The sequence below is a fragment of the Falco cherrug genome, chromosome 8 (genome assembly GCF_023634085.1).
Source record: "Falco cherrug isolate bFalChe1 chromosome 8, bFalChe1.pri, whole genome shotgun sequence".
NCBI lineage: Eukaryota > Metazoa > Chordata > Aves > Falconiformes > Falconidae > Falco > Falco cherrug.
The window spans coordinates 57,021,459-57,034,667 of NC_073704.1; the positions used below are offsets into that span (position 1 = coordinate 57,021,459).

Genomic DNA, 13,209 nt, shown 5'->3' on the forward strand with positions numbered 1-13,209 from the left:
AGAATTCCTTAAATATAAACTTTGTCACAATTATGTGCTGGCATTTCCTTATAATTGTCTTAAGTACTTCATTCTCAAGAAAATGTAGTTGAAAATGCAAGAAAATTATGCTGATCATTTGCTCCTAATTAAACAGATTCAATAAAACCTGGTGCTTAGCATGTTTTGCATCTGTATACTCTTTACACAAAATTAATCTCACAGATATCTCTATCATTTTTTCATCCACTGCTATCAAGCACATCTGATCTGGCAAGGATGGTCTTCATAAACAGATACCTCTTGAAAATTATTAAAAATTTTTACTTTGCCCACAAAATAGTTCCCTAGCACTCCAGCTTTCCCTTCTCCTACTGTTACACAAAGCTTTGAGAGTTATGGGCTTTGGCTTCTTCTGAGAAGCCAATCACAGAACCGGTGATTTTTATTGGAAGCCTGGTTATTTAAGAAGAAAATACGTCGTCTCGTTTCCATGGCGGGAAGAATGTGGGGGCAAAACCCATAGTAATCTCGTGGCCCACTATTCCAAATGTCTTTCAACCAGCATTTAACCAAAATGCTTGCTCAAAATGTTAGCTGCATGGGGAAAAAGTGTGAGGATTTAGAGCTGTGTGCACGCCTGCAGGGCTACGATCCTATTGACATCATGGAGATGCAGTGGGATGGCTCCTGACTGGAGTGCTGGGATGGAAGGATACAGGCTCGTCAGGAAGGACAGGCAGGGGCAGCCAAGGAGGGAGGTCACCCTCTATGTCGGTGACACAGCATGGACCTGTGTCTGGGGATGGATGAGGAGCTGCCCGGGAGCTTATGGGTCAGGATTAAAGGGAGGGCTGGGACACGTGACATTACGGTGGGGGTCTGCTTTGGGCCACTTGGTCATGAAGACTGAGCGGATGAGGTCCTCTATAGACACAGAGGAGCAGCCTCACGTTCACAAGCCCTGGCCCTCATGGGGGACTTCAACTGCCCTGATATCTGTTGGAGTCCAGTGAAGTTCCCACTGGGAAGCATAACCCCCATTTTAAAAAACGGAAATAAAGACCCAGGAAACTACAGGCTGGAGAGGGACTTTTTACAAGGGCATGTAGTGACAAGACAAGGGTGAATGGCTTTAAACTGAAAGAGGATAGATTTACATTAGATATTAGGAATAAATTCTTTACTGTGGGAGGGTGGCGAGGCACTGGACCAGGCTGCCCAGAGCAGCTGTGGGTGCCCCATTCCTGGGATGCTCAAGGCCAGGCTGGACGGGGCTCTGAGCAACCTGGGCTGGTGGAAGGTGTCCCTGCCCTTGGGCAGGGAGGTTGGAACTAGATCTTTAAGGTCTCTTCCAACCCTAAACTCTATAATTCATCCTATAATACTTAAAGCTAAAAGCAAGGATGAATATGTACATCGCAGCACAAAAGATGTCTTGCCCAGGGAGCACTGACGAAGCTAAAGCTACTGGTAGACTCATATAACCCTGTTGCTATTGTTTACCTGTGGATGAAGCTTCCATCTCCTCATCTAGATAAAAGAAAATCCCTAGGAGGTGAGAAACAATTGCCTGTCCTCCCATGCAAAATGGCCCTTGTGTCATGGAAGTCATATTAATTTTCTGGGAGTGCACAAAATTAGCTAAAAATGCTTATGCTTACGTTTACTAAAAAAGAGAGAAGATATTTATGAGCTCCTTTCTGCTGTCTCTCCACAGCAGTCCAATATGTCTTCAACCCCATATATAAACACCTCTATTTACTACTCTGAGTATCTGATCTTATTTTCTCTGTGTGAGAAATTTGTCTTCTTCCTTCAGACTACTGTCCCCCTATATGAAATAAATATGGTGCTGCATTTAAACAATGCACAATATAACAGCTTCTAAATTCAGTCAGCTGAAGATACACACTTTGTTTTCTTTCTCAGTGATTGATGCCCTCTAGAAGAAATAATAATTACATGGCACAAGGAGAAGGTAAAAAGGCATGTTGAACGATACAAGAATTTAGTGAAAATATAACTGAAAGACTGAGGAAAAAAACCCCTGCTTTAAAACTGCTTAGCCTGAATAAGACAGCATTATTATTTGTAAAATGGATGAAAAATAAAACCCCTCCAATAAGAAAAGGATTTAAGAAATTTGTTATACGCTAATGCCATCTACCAGACATCAGTGGAAGTAGCAGAAAAAAAAAGTTAAATGAAAACAGCAAAAAATACACTAAAGATTAAGTAAGAATTTGCATACAGCCCCAAGTAAATTTTTTTTTTAACAAAGTACTGAATTCAAAACCTTTTTCTCTCTTTCCTTTTTTTCCCAGAGCAAGGATTTCAGGGCATCCATGAATGCCAATATTGATAATTTCTTCTAATTGGCAAGGTTGAGGAAAAAACTTTTTAATTCCCCTTCCAACACAACTTTGAGGCATAACATACACCTATATGACTTTGAACTGTTACTCCTCTTCTCCTGCAAGCTGCCACTCTCTCATGCAAGGCAAAACCCCCTTATTTCGTGTCAAATTCCACATAGTCTTCAGCCTGCCTTCACGATCTCATCAGTGAGCTTTGCCAGTGGCTACAATCACAGCCCTTATCTGTATGTGGAGCTCCGTTTCCAATGATTGCCTGATAACTGTAAGGTGTTGTTACTTCTGTGCTTGTCCCAGGTGGCCCTAGATTTCTAGCCAGCTCCAAAACACACCTCAAGGACTTGTGCCAAACCTTAACAAGCAGTCGTTTTTCCAGGAGAAAGATTTCCACCACCACTGAAGACGAGCTCCTTGAGGTGCCTCCTCCCAGAGCTGCTCCTCTCCTCTGTCTTCTCAGCCATGCCTTCTGCGCCGAGACAGAACCAAGAACATCGGGTTAATCTCATCTTTTGGAGATTACAGATGGGATAGAAAACTTTTACTGAATCCTGTCACATCCAGGCAGCTGACTTGCATGGCCAGTGATGCTTTGACTTCTTCCTCTGTGCTTCCCCGGGCAGTTGACCTGACCTCTGTTGGCAAGCCCAGGGCAGTCAGGCTGCCAGTCACACTCTTAGTCTTGCAATTACCAAGACAGATGCAGCTGGACCACTACTTCGGCTAAACCTTCTCCAGCTGCTGACCCAACCCTCACCTCATGGCCACCATCAGATCATTCCTGAAGTCCAGCTAGCAAGTTTCTGGACATGGTCTGAATTCTTTCCTACAGTCACCAGCTGTTGTCTCAGAGTTCATCTCCTTTTACAAAGTTCACAGCCTCTTGGAATACTATTTTAAGGCTACTTGTGAAGGCTCCGGATAAACTTTTGGAAGTTGCTTTCTGTAGATTTTTGTGGATTCTTAAACACTCACCCTTCACACGGAAGCAGAAAGCCCTGAAATGAGTGTGACTTCAAATACATGGAATTCTATTTGTGGTGTAGCCTGGGCATAACAAAGGCCAAGACAGACAAAAAACGTAGGCACGGTTTTACAGCAGAAGCCCGTAAGCAGCACAGGAGCCTAAAACTTGTGTAACTGGGACAAGAAACAGCAGCCACGACCCTGTTTTTAGCCTATGTACTTTTTGAAACCCAAAGCTTGGTTATTTCTGGTATTCTTCAGCTTTCCTTTTGGATATATACCAGAAATAAATAGGAGATGCCTGCTCAGCATCAAGACAGTGAGAAATAGATACAGATGCAAAATCTGCCACTGCTGTGCCATGGACATGGTCTCCATTGAACCACAGAATCATTTAGATTGGAAAAGACCTTTAAGATCATCAAGTCCAACTGTTAACTCAGGACTGCCAAGTCCATCACCAAACCACGTCCATAAGCACCACATCTACATATCTTTTAAATGCCTCCAGGGACAGTGACTCCACCACTTTTGTGGCCAGCCTGTTTCAATGCTTGACCAACCTTTCAGTGAAGAATTTTTTTCCTAATATCCAATCTAAACCTCCCCTGGTGCAACTTGAGGCTGTTCCCTCTTGTCCTGTCGCTTGTCAATTGGGAGAAGAGACCAACCCCCCCTGCCCGCAGCCTCCTTTCAGGCAGCTGTAGAGTGATAATGCCCCGCCGAGCATCCTTCTCTCCAGGCTGAGCACCCCCAGTTCCCTCAGCTGCTGCTCCTAAGACCTGTGCTCCAGACCCTTCCCCAGCAACATCGCCCACCTCTGGGCTCCAGCACCTCAACATCCCTCCTGTAGTGAGGGGCCCAAAGCTGAATGCAGTGAACACCAGTGCCGAGCGCAGGGGGACGGTCACTGCCCTGGTCCTGCTGGCCACACTGTTTCTGACACAAGCCAGAGTGCTGCTGGCCTCCTTGGCCACCTGGGCACACTGCTGGCTCACATTAAGCCGGCTGTCATCCTGCGCCCCCAGGTCCTTTTCTGCCAGACAGCCTTCCAGCCTATACATTCCAGCCTTCCAGTACACACAGAAAGCTGGAGACAGACAAAGCGATATCTGAAACCAACAGAGCACATGTGGATTGAACCATTTTGAGAGACCAGAGAACACTTCCATTTCAAAAGGAACATCATCTACCTATGTGCATGTAATTTCAGACACAACCTCATTTCTTCCAGTACATAAACATACCCAATGCTAACAAAACATGTTAAACTTATAGTCCATAATAGCTCTAGGAAAGTATTTCAGAAACTCCGACAGATAAAAAGAATCTAATTTTCTGTATATATGTAGTCAGATCAACAACACCTTATCCCCCCCCCAAAAAAAAAAAAACAAAACACAAAACCAACCACATTGTTTTTAAGATTTAAACACTCAAACTAACAAAGGCACTATCTAGAAATTCTGCCAGTATTTATCTCTTTCTGATCTTCCAGAAAGGCAGAAACAAGAGCTATTTAGCTGCCACACTTAGTCTGTCACTGCAATGGAAAGGTTCAAATGATGAAGCTGTACTGAATAGCCACTGATTAAGAAATTGCAGCAGTGCTAGGAGTTGCTGTTGATTCAAGGTGAGAGGAATTGCACCAAGCTGGAGTTAGTTGGCAATGCACAAAGAGGAATTTCCATGTTGTCAAAAATCTTCTGCTGTGTCTGATTCTGGCATTATTTCCTACTGGCTTGTTAAGAAGAAATGAGCCCTCATCACACTCCTCTGATACTTCCTTTGCTCCTTGGATGACTGTTCTGCAAGTGCAAATAAAATGTTCAACAGCAGCAATTTATTTTCTGTCTCTTACAGAAAGGATTGCAGGCAGCCAGGCTTTCGTATCAGGAGCTGGAAGGAAGCGTGTTAACAGCAAAGCCTCCCTGCCAGCTCCGAGTTCTCCTTCTTTCTTCTGTCCTTTGCTTTCCGTGAGATGATAGCCACAAGGCACTACAAGGGCCATATCAATATGGTACTGGTTCTCCGTAATTTTTTTTTTTCATCTCTACTACTCTAAGTGCCTGCATGACACTAGCAGGATGTAGCCCCTCCTGAAATTTAGTCATGAAGATCCAAACCCAGAACTGCAGAGAGAGGCTACGCAGGCAGACCCAAACTAGGCAGAGAATTAATATCGGGGAAGAATATCTCATTATTACTGCAATATACATCTAGGGTTTAAATAGCCCATGTCAGAACACCTGAGACATGCCATCACAAAACTTTTATTTCCTATCTGTTGGGCTTTTAAGCTTCCAGCTCCCCAGTTAAAAACTGAGACCGTAAACATTTTTATCCCCTGCCTTCAAAATTGCAAACGTACAGTGCAACAATGCTTAAGCCCGTTGGCTCTTCTCTCTCTCAACACGTAACAACATTCAGTGCCTCTGTTTGGCCTATCTTTTCTTTCCCAGGATGCTGGCAGCACATGGGTTAACGAGACAATTATTGAAGGAAAGACATTTCCAATAAATCAGCAGATAGCAAAAGGGAAAAAGCACTAGAGTAATTTTTTCTGCTCACAATTTCATTATGCTCTTGGCTAACAGCCATTATAAGGTAAATCACCCAGGTCATGTTGCACAGACAGTTCTGAAAGGACAGTTATTTAAATCACTTTCTAAGCTACACTCCTTGTTTTGAATGGAGAATCCTGCTTATTTTGTGTGGCGCTTCATGCCCATTTAAAAGTGTTGAAAAGCAGAGCTGCAGTCAAAGCTAGAGCTGTAATTTGGCTGCAAATTACACGGCACATCATGGCACTGTCCTTAGGTTTGTCCCCACAGCTCACATTCTCTTTTCCCTCCTGTACCAGAGCTGACAGCAGCATCCCAGCAAATGGCCATACATCCCCTCTTCGGTTCCCTTTCGGTAACAAACCCTGGAGGAGTAATGCTGACCAAAGGAGGGATGATTACTTGTATTACCTTGATGTGGGCCAGCCTGCTGAGCTGGTAATGATCACTAACCCTCTCCCCAAGTTTCCATGTCCATCAGCCTCTGGTACTCACTCACCAGTCACTGGTTCAAGGCTCCTTGGCAATAATGTAAAATTGCAAAAAATGTCCTGCTTTCTCCACTAGGAAAATTCTCCTGGGATGAAACTTCCAGGGCAAGGAAATAGCAACTGATGGCAAAAAGATTATAGTTTAGAAGTCTTTTTGTACCCTTTCACCCCCACAAACACCAGTGTGATCAAGAAGAGACAGAGCAAGAACAGTGACACAACAGCAGAACCTTGTGGACAAAGAAGATGGGGAATAAAGAAAAGGCAAAAATACCATGGTGCTGCATGTGGCCTTGAAAGCACCAGCTTGTCCCTGCACACTGTCTGCCAGCCAGTTTTAATGGCTTCTCACTTCATACAGTGTCATTAATGTTCAATATTTTTCTTTTTCCAGCTCACAGCTTTCAACTTAATGTGTCCATTGTTACTTCCCCCCCGCCCGCCCCCGCAAAGTCACTGAAAGTGCCTTTACCTTCATGATACGGAGTCTCGCATGATTTACTGAAACACTGAGCATCAGTTATAAAAACCACACATAAAAGCCAAACGCACTATAAGAATCTCGAGTTAACACAACAAAAGCACCCTCACACACACTCCAGCAGACAGGAATCCTAATTAATGCCTTACACAAGCTCTTCAGCTTAACCCTTAGGTTTGGAGTGGGAGCCCAGTGTTTGCTGGAAGTAGCTGCAGCACATTTCATTTCTGACTGTTCGAAACGCGGCGAAGGCTGCTTGCTTTCGCCCTCCATCCATCTACCAACCTCTCGCTTGGGCTGGGTTCAGCACAGCAAGCAGCTACTGCAGGAGACAGATTCTTCACCAGTTTCTAAACTAGCTGACAGGCATTTCCAGCTGCTTTTCAACACACGTTCTGCTGTCCATCAAAATTACAGGGTATAATTAAGCAGGCAACAGCTAAGCAATGTCTGTCTTCTACCCAAGATCCCAACGAACAGATTAATTTACCAGTGAAATAGAGTAAGATGAGTTCCTCTAAAAAAACCGTGGCAGAATCAAGGCATCATCATTTTTTTTCCTATCTAGCAGCAGGTTAAATATTGCATTTTTCTGCAACGCAGAGTTTCAAAAGTTGCCAAGGACTCATAGCTTTCTGTATTACTCCATATTAATATTGGTGATCTCAGCTCAACCTGCAAATTCAGCTCATGAAGACATCAGTGTGTCACTCAGCCTCATGACTGGGATAGCAGTATTTTCTACCAGGCAAGTTCCAGTTTGGTGTCCCGTGTCGCACTGGGAACCCACCAGCACTGCCCACGCCGCACAGGGAGCAGTGCCATATCCCACCACCCAAGCACCAGCTCCTGGAGCCAAGAAACAGAATTGGCCCAAGGAAATGTCCCAGAAAGATTCAATCAGCCTCAGCTCCCTCCTCCTCTCGTGGTGCCCTCCCATCCCTCCAGCACACTCCCAGTGTGCACCTTCACATGGAGCTGCAGAAACATCTTGGGGACCACAGATCTCACCAAGGCACCCGCCGCGCTGCCTTACAGCTATTCAGAAATGACATCAGGTATCAGAAGGATGATGAGATGACACACAAACCGTTGTAGGAATGACAGAATCTGCCCCAAGCTGTTGTAGGCTCCCGAGACCTTCTAAATACCTCGCTCTACCTGACATTTCTTTGTGCAGTATCTGGTATCTTCACTTTGCATCACTGAACTTTAATTAGCTTAACAACTTGCAGGGGACTTTTTAAATAATATTTTATTTAATCAACAGGTTTTTTTCATTGTAACATTTGGCCACAGCAAGAGATCACGCTAAGATAATGAAAAGTATTGGAGCAGCTAAAACCTTAATTAAAACACGTAAAAATTAATTACACTGCTCATCATTGATTTTGTCTGAAAAAGCTGATATTGCAAATAGGAAATCAAAAGCAAGGAGGTCATGTAGAGGATCACTGATGTGAAAGTGATATATTACAGAAAAAATACATTCATGCTGAGGAGAACCATTCACTCCAGGTCCACAATCCAGCGCGGAGCTGAACTCCATCCCCTGTCACAAAATTGCCAATCAAGCATCAATAAGGAGGCTGATCAAGGTGAAGCCAGAAGAACAGAGCACATATAACTATTATGTAGGCAACTGTATGCGAGATTAGAATCACACAATTAATAAAGTCAGCAGTTTTGAGATTTTTTTCCTGCCTCTGTACAAAAAATAGGTTAGTAGTGTAACCAGGAAATGTCATTCCTCAGGCCCTTCAGAAATACCAAAGCTGGGTGACGGGGTTAGGACCACACGACGACGTGGTGCCACAAACCGGGTATTGCAACACCCCTTAATGGCCATTAAGGAATATTAAGAACCGGACCCTGCTCACACCTGCACTGAGCCCCCCGTGCTACGGTGGCAAAGGGAGCGGCTGGATGCTCTAACCCTTTCTGCTTTATCCTGGAAAAAATTATGTACTGGCCTCTAGCTTAAATAATAATTCTCTCCCTCCTGTCAGTTCCTGAGCTTGTTTATAAAACATAATCATATCCTATTTCAACTTGAAATCACTAGAACCAGTGAATACATCCTTTTAATAAAATACCACAGTTCAGAAATGCCAGCCTGGTAGCAGCATAAATTTTTCCCAGAGCCCTACCATAGACTCCTTTGAGCAACGCACCTCTGCCAGGCTAAAGTACAGAGTGCAGAAAATACTGTTTTACCAAACTCAGCAGAGAGATTATCTAATACTATCTAATATTTAGAAAGCACTTTCAGATCCTTAAAGTAAAGACCATGGAAATGTAAAGAAGTACTATCCCAGATAAGGGTTAAGAGCAAAATCTTTTTCCCAGTGACAGCTCTCAAATGACCTTGTAACGTTAGGATTTATTTTCAATGCAAAGGAAAATCTGTCAGGTCTAGGAGCCATGTTTTGCTGTAACTGCAGATGACTTGCTATCAACAGGAAAACAAGTTTAGTCACTGATCCAAATGTCAAGAGCTGCCAAATCAGCGCTTTGATGAAATGTCAGGAATACTAACGTGGTTTCAGGTCTGTACTGATGTAACATTGCACAGCCAAAATGGAATCTGGTCACACTGTTTTTTCCCCCTCAGGAAAATAACAAGTAACCAGCAATATATACATTACATAGAATTCTTCACTTTCTTTGAAGTGAAGCTGAACAAGCTAAAAAAACACCTAAACCCATAAATATTTCCACTTCTGTGTTTGAAAGGAATCTGATCTCCACATGCGGCAACTTCAGGAATACAAATATCCCATTTAATGAGACAACTGAAGCATTCAGGGATCTTTTTTCCATACCTGCCACTATGCCTTGTGCAAGAAGATAGGAGACTTCCAGACACGAGGTTGCTCACAGGAATTAAAACACCATCTTTTACACGATTGAATGTTGAAGGGACAGAAAGCACCAAGCAAGCACATTCAAAAAAGATGACTGTATGCTTTAAAACTATTTTCTTAGCCAACACACACACACACAAAATCCATTACCTAATCGTTGTTATTTAAATTAATGAAACTAATTCCATAGGAATGTTTCTTTTGGCTAAAGTAACCAGATGTTTGCAAAGAAAATATTGAAAATACCTGTATGCTGTTGTCAGCAAAACTCTGCAAAAAGGATGGCAATCAAACCCTTGTCTTCACAAGAAAAATGCTGAAGAATTTCAGTGCTGAGAGAAACTACAGATGCTCAACATGTTGGGGAACTGTAAGAAATTCTGCCCCAGCAATTCAACACAACCTTACAAAAACCTGGGTAAGAAAAACTTGCCGTATTTCCAATTCCACACTTCACGTTCTTGTTCATCTCGTTGACCACACAGCAAGTATAACTACGCAGAAACAAAACCATCTCGTCTAAGAAAGGAGTGTGCTGCACATTCCCTTTCTGCACCCGACGACCGACGAGGAAATGCCCGTAAGGGAGCAGCACATGCAGCAGTCGCCTGCACCAGCAGGTGCTTCCCCCTGGCACATGAACAGAAGGGTGGCCTGGCAAGCAGGGGTGGCATTCCACGTAGGAAGGGTGTTGGTAACAGCTGGCTGAGTCGTTGCAAAAATACAACTCTTACAACTGACACTACCACCCATAAGGTCTGGATGATACCCTGCGATAATCCAGACATGTTAGCCTGTACTGGCACGTATGCGAGTGTTTCTAACACGAAGGAGCCTTTATGTGCAAAATATAATTTTGGTCTCAAGTTTCTGCACATACTTCAAGCTAATGATCTCTCCGGTACTACACACTGAGGAAGTTACACCATGGTACTTGAAAACCCAAATAACATCCCCTTGCCAGCTCGGCAATAATTCATGTTGTAATTCAACCTGGACAGCACTTCCACAGGAGGGAAAGTAAAAGTATCTCCTGCCAGGAGAGCACTGCCTGGTCTTTTACAAATACTACAGAAGTTTCCTGAGCAGGTGGCCCATCAAACTCAAATAATTGATCCATGTCAGTTAGACCTGGAAGCTCAATAGTACAGCACATCATTACAGCAGTCAACATAAGAAGAAAGCCCTTGTGGTTCCCCCCCGAAGCAAGCAGTTGAAAGGAAACTGAAAAACTCTGCTATCTTTTCAGCTTTGCACACACTTCCCTTGAAGTCTTCACGAATACTAATAACACTAATAACTGCAGCAACAGACCCCTCCTCTAAGACTCGTCTGCTCTTCTGAAACATAAAAGCACCATAATATTCTCTTCTGCTTTATTGGAAACAATTCAACGTGAATTAAAAAAAGATCCACGGCAGGTTCAAGCGGTGCTGTTACACGGCCCATTTCGTGACAGCTGATGATGGCACGTCTCTCCTGGCGGCGGCCGTAATGAAGGGCACCGACTCATCACCACAGGTAGATGTAGCAGTTGCAGATGAAACCACTACTGCCTCAAACCTACACACTCTCATGGGGACATCTCCTCGAACGGGGTCACCACTGTACACAGCCTGACTCTTCCACGCCAAGGGAATTACTCCCAGTTAGAGTGGTTCTCACTGGTCACGCATGTACACGACTCTCTGGATCTCCGCCATGACCACACTTTCTCGGGTCAACCGTAGCCTGATTAAGTTGGTTATAATTTAGGCTGAAGCATCCAAGACTTAAATTTCCATCACTATGGCTTCCAACGAACAAGTGTAGTCACTCGCTAACTATACATTAGGACTTAAAAAAGACAAAACTGATGTCTGAATCATTGCAAGCACAGAAAAAAGCTCTATCAGCCACAGACACCTAATGAATTATTTATTGAATTTGCACAGGAAAGTTAGAGGAAATACAGCTATTGAAGTAGTAACCCACAACCTGTACTCCGGTAAGATCTTCCAGTGCTACCTGTAGCCATGGGAAATGAAGAAGCTTCCACCAAAAAATAAGAAGGGCAAGGGCTGACACTGCTTCTGGTGTGCAGCGCCTTCAGCATCGTGCCTGTGGCACATGAAAGGTTGCAGACAGCTCCATTAAAAAGACATCACTATAAACGATCATCTACAAAATGTATTTGTTTTCTTGTGTTACACATTTCTGTTCTTAGGGTTTTTTCCACTCATTTGGAAACTTCATCAGTGACTACACATATAACACTTTCACAGATGCTTATACAAGTTGTTTCAAAACACTGCGAACACTGCAGCAAGCTAGCTAGGGCAGATGCTGCTTGCCAGGCAGGAGGAAGAAGGTTAAAAATATTTCTCCCTGCCAAATGTCGTGCCACAAAACACATACCATAGCATTGCCTATCTAGCTGAAAATTAGCTCCACATGTGCTGAAGTTAGCCTAGGGACTACAGTATGAACAAATCCTACGCCCCCCCGCAGAGATCTGCTGCTGCTCACAGCCAGATCCCTGCTGACAGGTATGGAAATGTAGACACTCCTGAAAGCAAAGAGCAAGAGAATCCTCTCTTCCCATCGCCTCATTTTTTCTACACATCAAAACTCAAGGCACAATCCCACAACGCGGCAGATAAATGTGGAACTCTGCCTTTGAAAAAACTTTGGATGTTAATGGCTTCATCCCCAAGACTGTGCAAGCCACCTGCAACGTGAGTGGACCCAACAAGTGTTGGGACCTATTCCAACTGAGAAAGATGCTAAAGATGGCTTAGACACTGGACCGCTGCTATAAACAAGTTTGGGAGCTTCATTGATTTGACTGTGGGTTTTTTTTTTTCTCTACGCCAACTTTTAGGCAGCAAAGCACCAGTGACAGTGAGCTCGGAGCGAACTCACCAGCTCCCACCAGCTGCTCTCCGCAGAATTCAGGCAGAGCTCAGGTGGGTTAAATCACCCTCCAGAAAGTCCTGGTCTCTCTGCTACCTAAAGGGGAATTTTGAGTGCCTGTGCTCCCACCTAAACACTCCAGCAAGACGTATAGCATTAGATGGAATGACATCAAGCCTTTATTTTTCGGTTTCCACCTCCATAAAATAGGTATAATAATACTTACTTACTTTCAAAGAGAATTGTAAGGCTTAATTAGATAATTAACATGAAAGTGCCTTTAGAAAGGCTATGTACACACAAAGCACTACTGTATTATTAGTGTAGGCAGGCATGGGGAGCTCTCAGAGATTTTCTAGCAGGTTATTTGTTATTCTGGAAGAAGTCTTTAGCTGCATACAGCAGTAGTATAATTATTATCATCATCAGATTCACTTCCTAAAGTTATTTATGAAACACTGTATGAAAAAATAAAAGCATCGAGTTAAGTAGCACCGAGCTGCGTTTCTGTTTTCTTGTATATGCTGATTAAGAACGCTGTTAAAATGTTGCTTTGCTGTGGTGAAAATGCTGGTGCCAGAAATTTAGTTA

The 13,209-nt window shown here is 43.5% G+C and overlaps 1 protein-coding gene across 1 annotated transcript in view; it reads right to left on the minus strand.

The window, feature by feature from the left end:
- SGCD (sarcoglycan delta) overlaps positions 1-13,209 on the minus strand; it is a 349,797-nt gene that overhangs the window by 159,416 nt on the left and 177,172 nt on the right. The window lies entirely within an intron of this gene.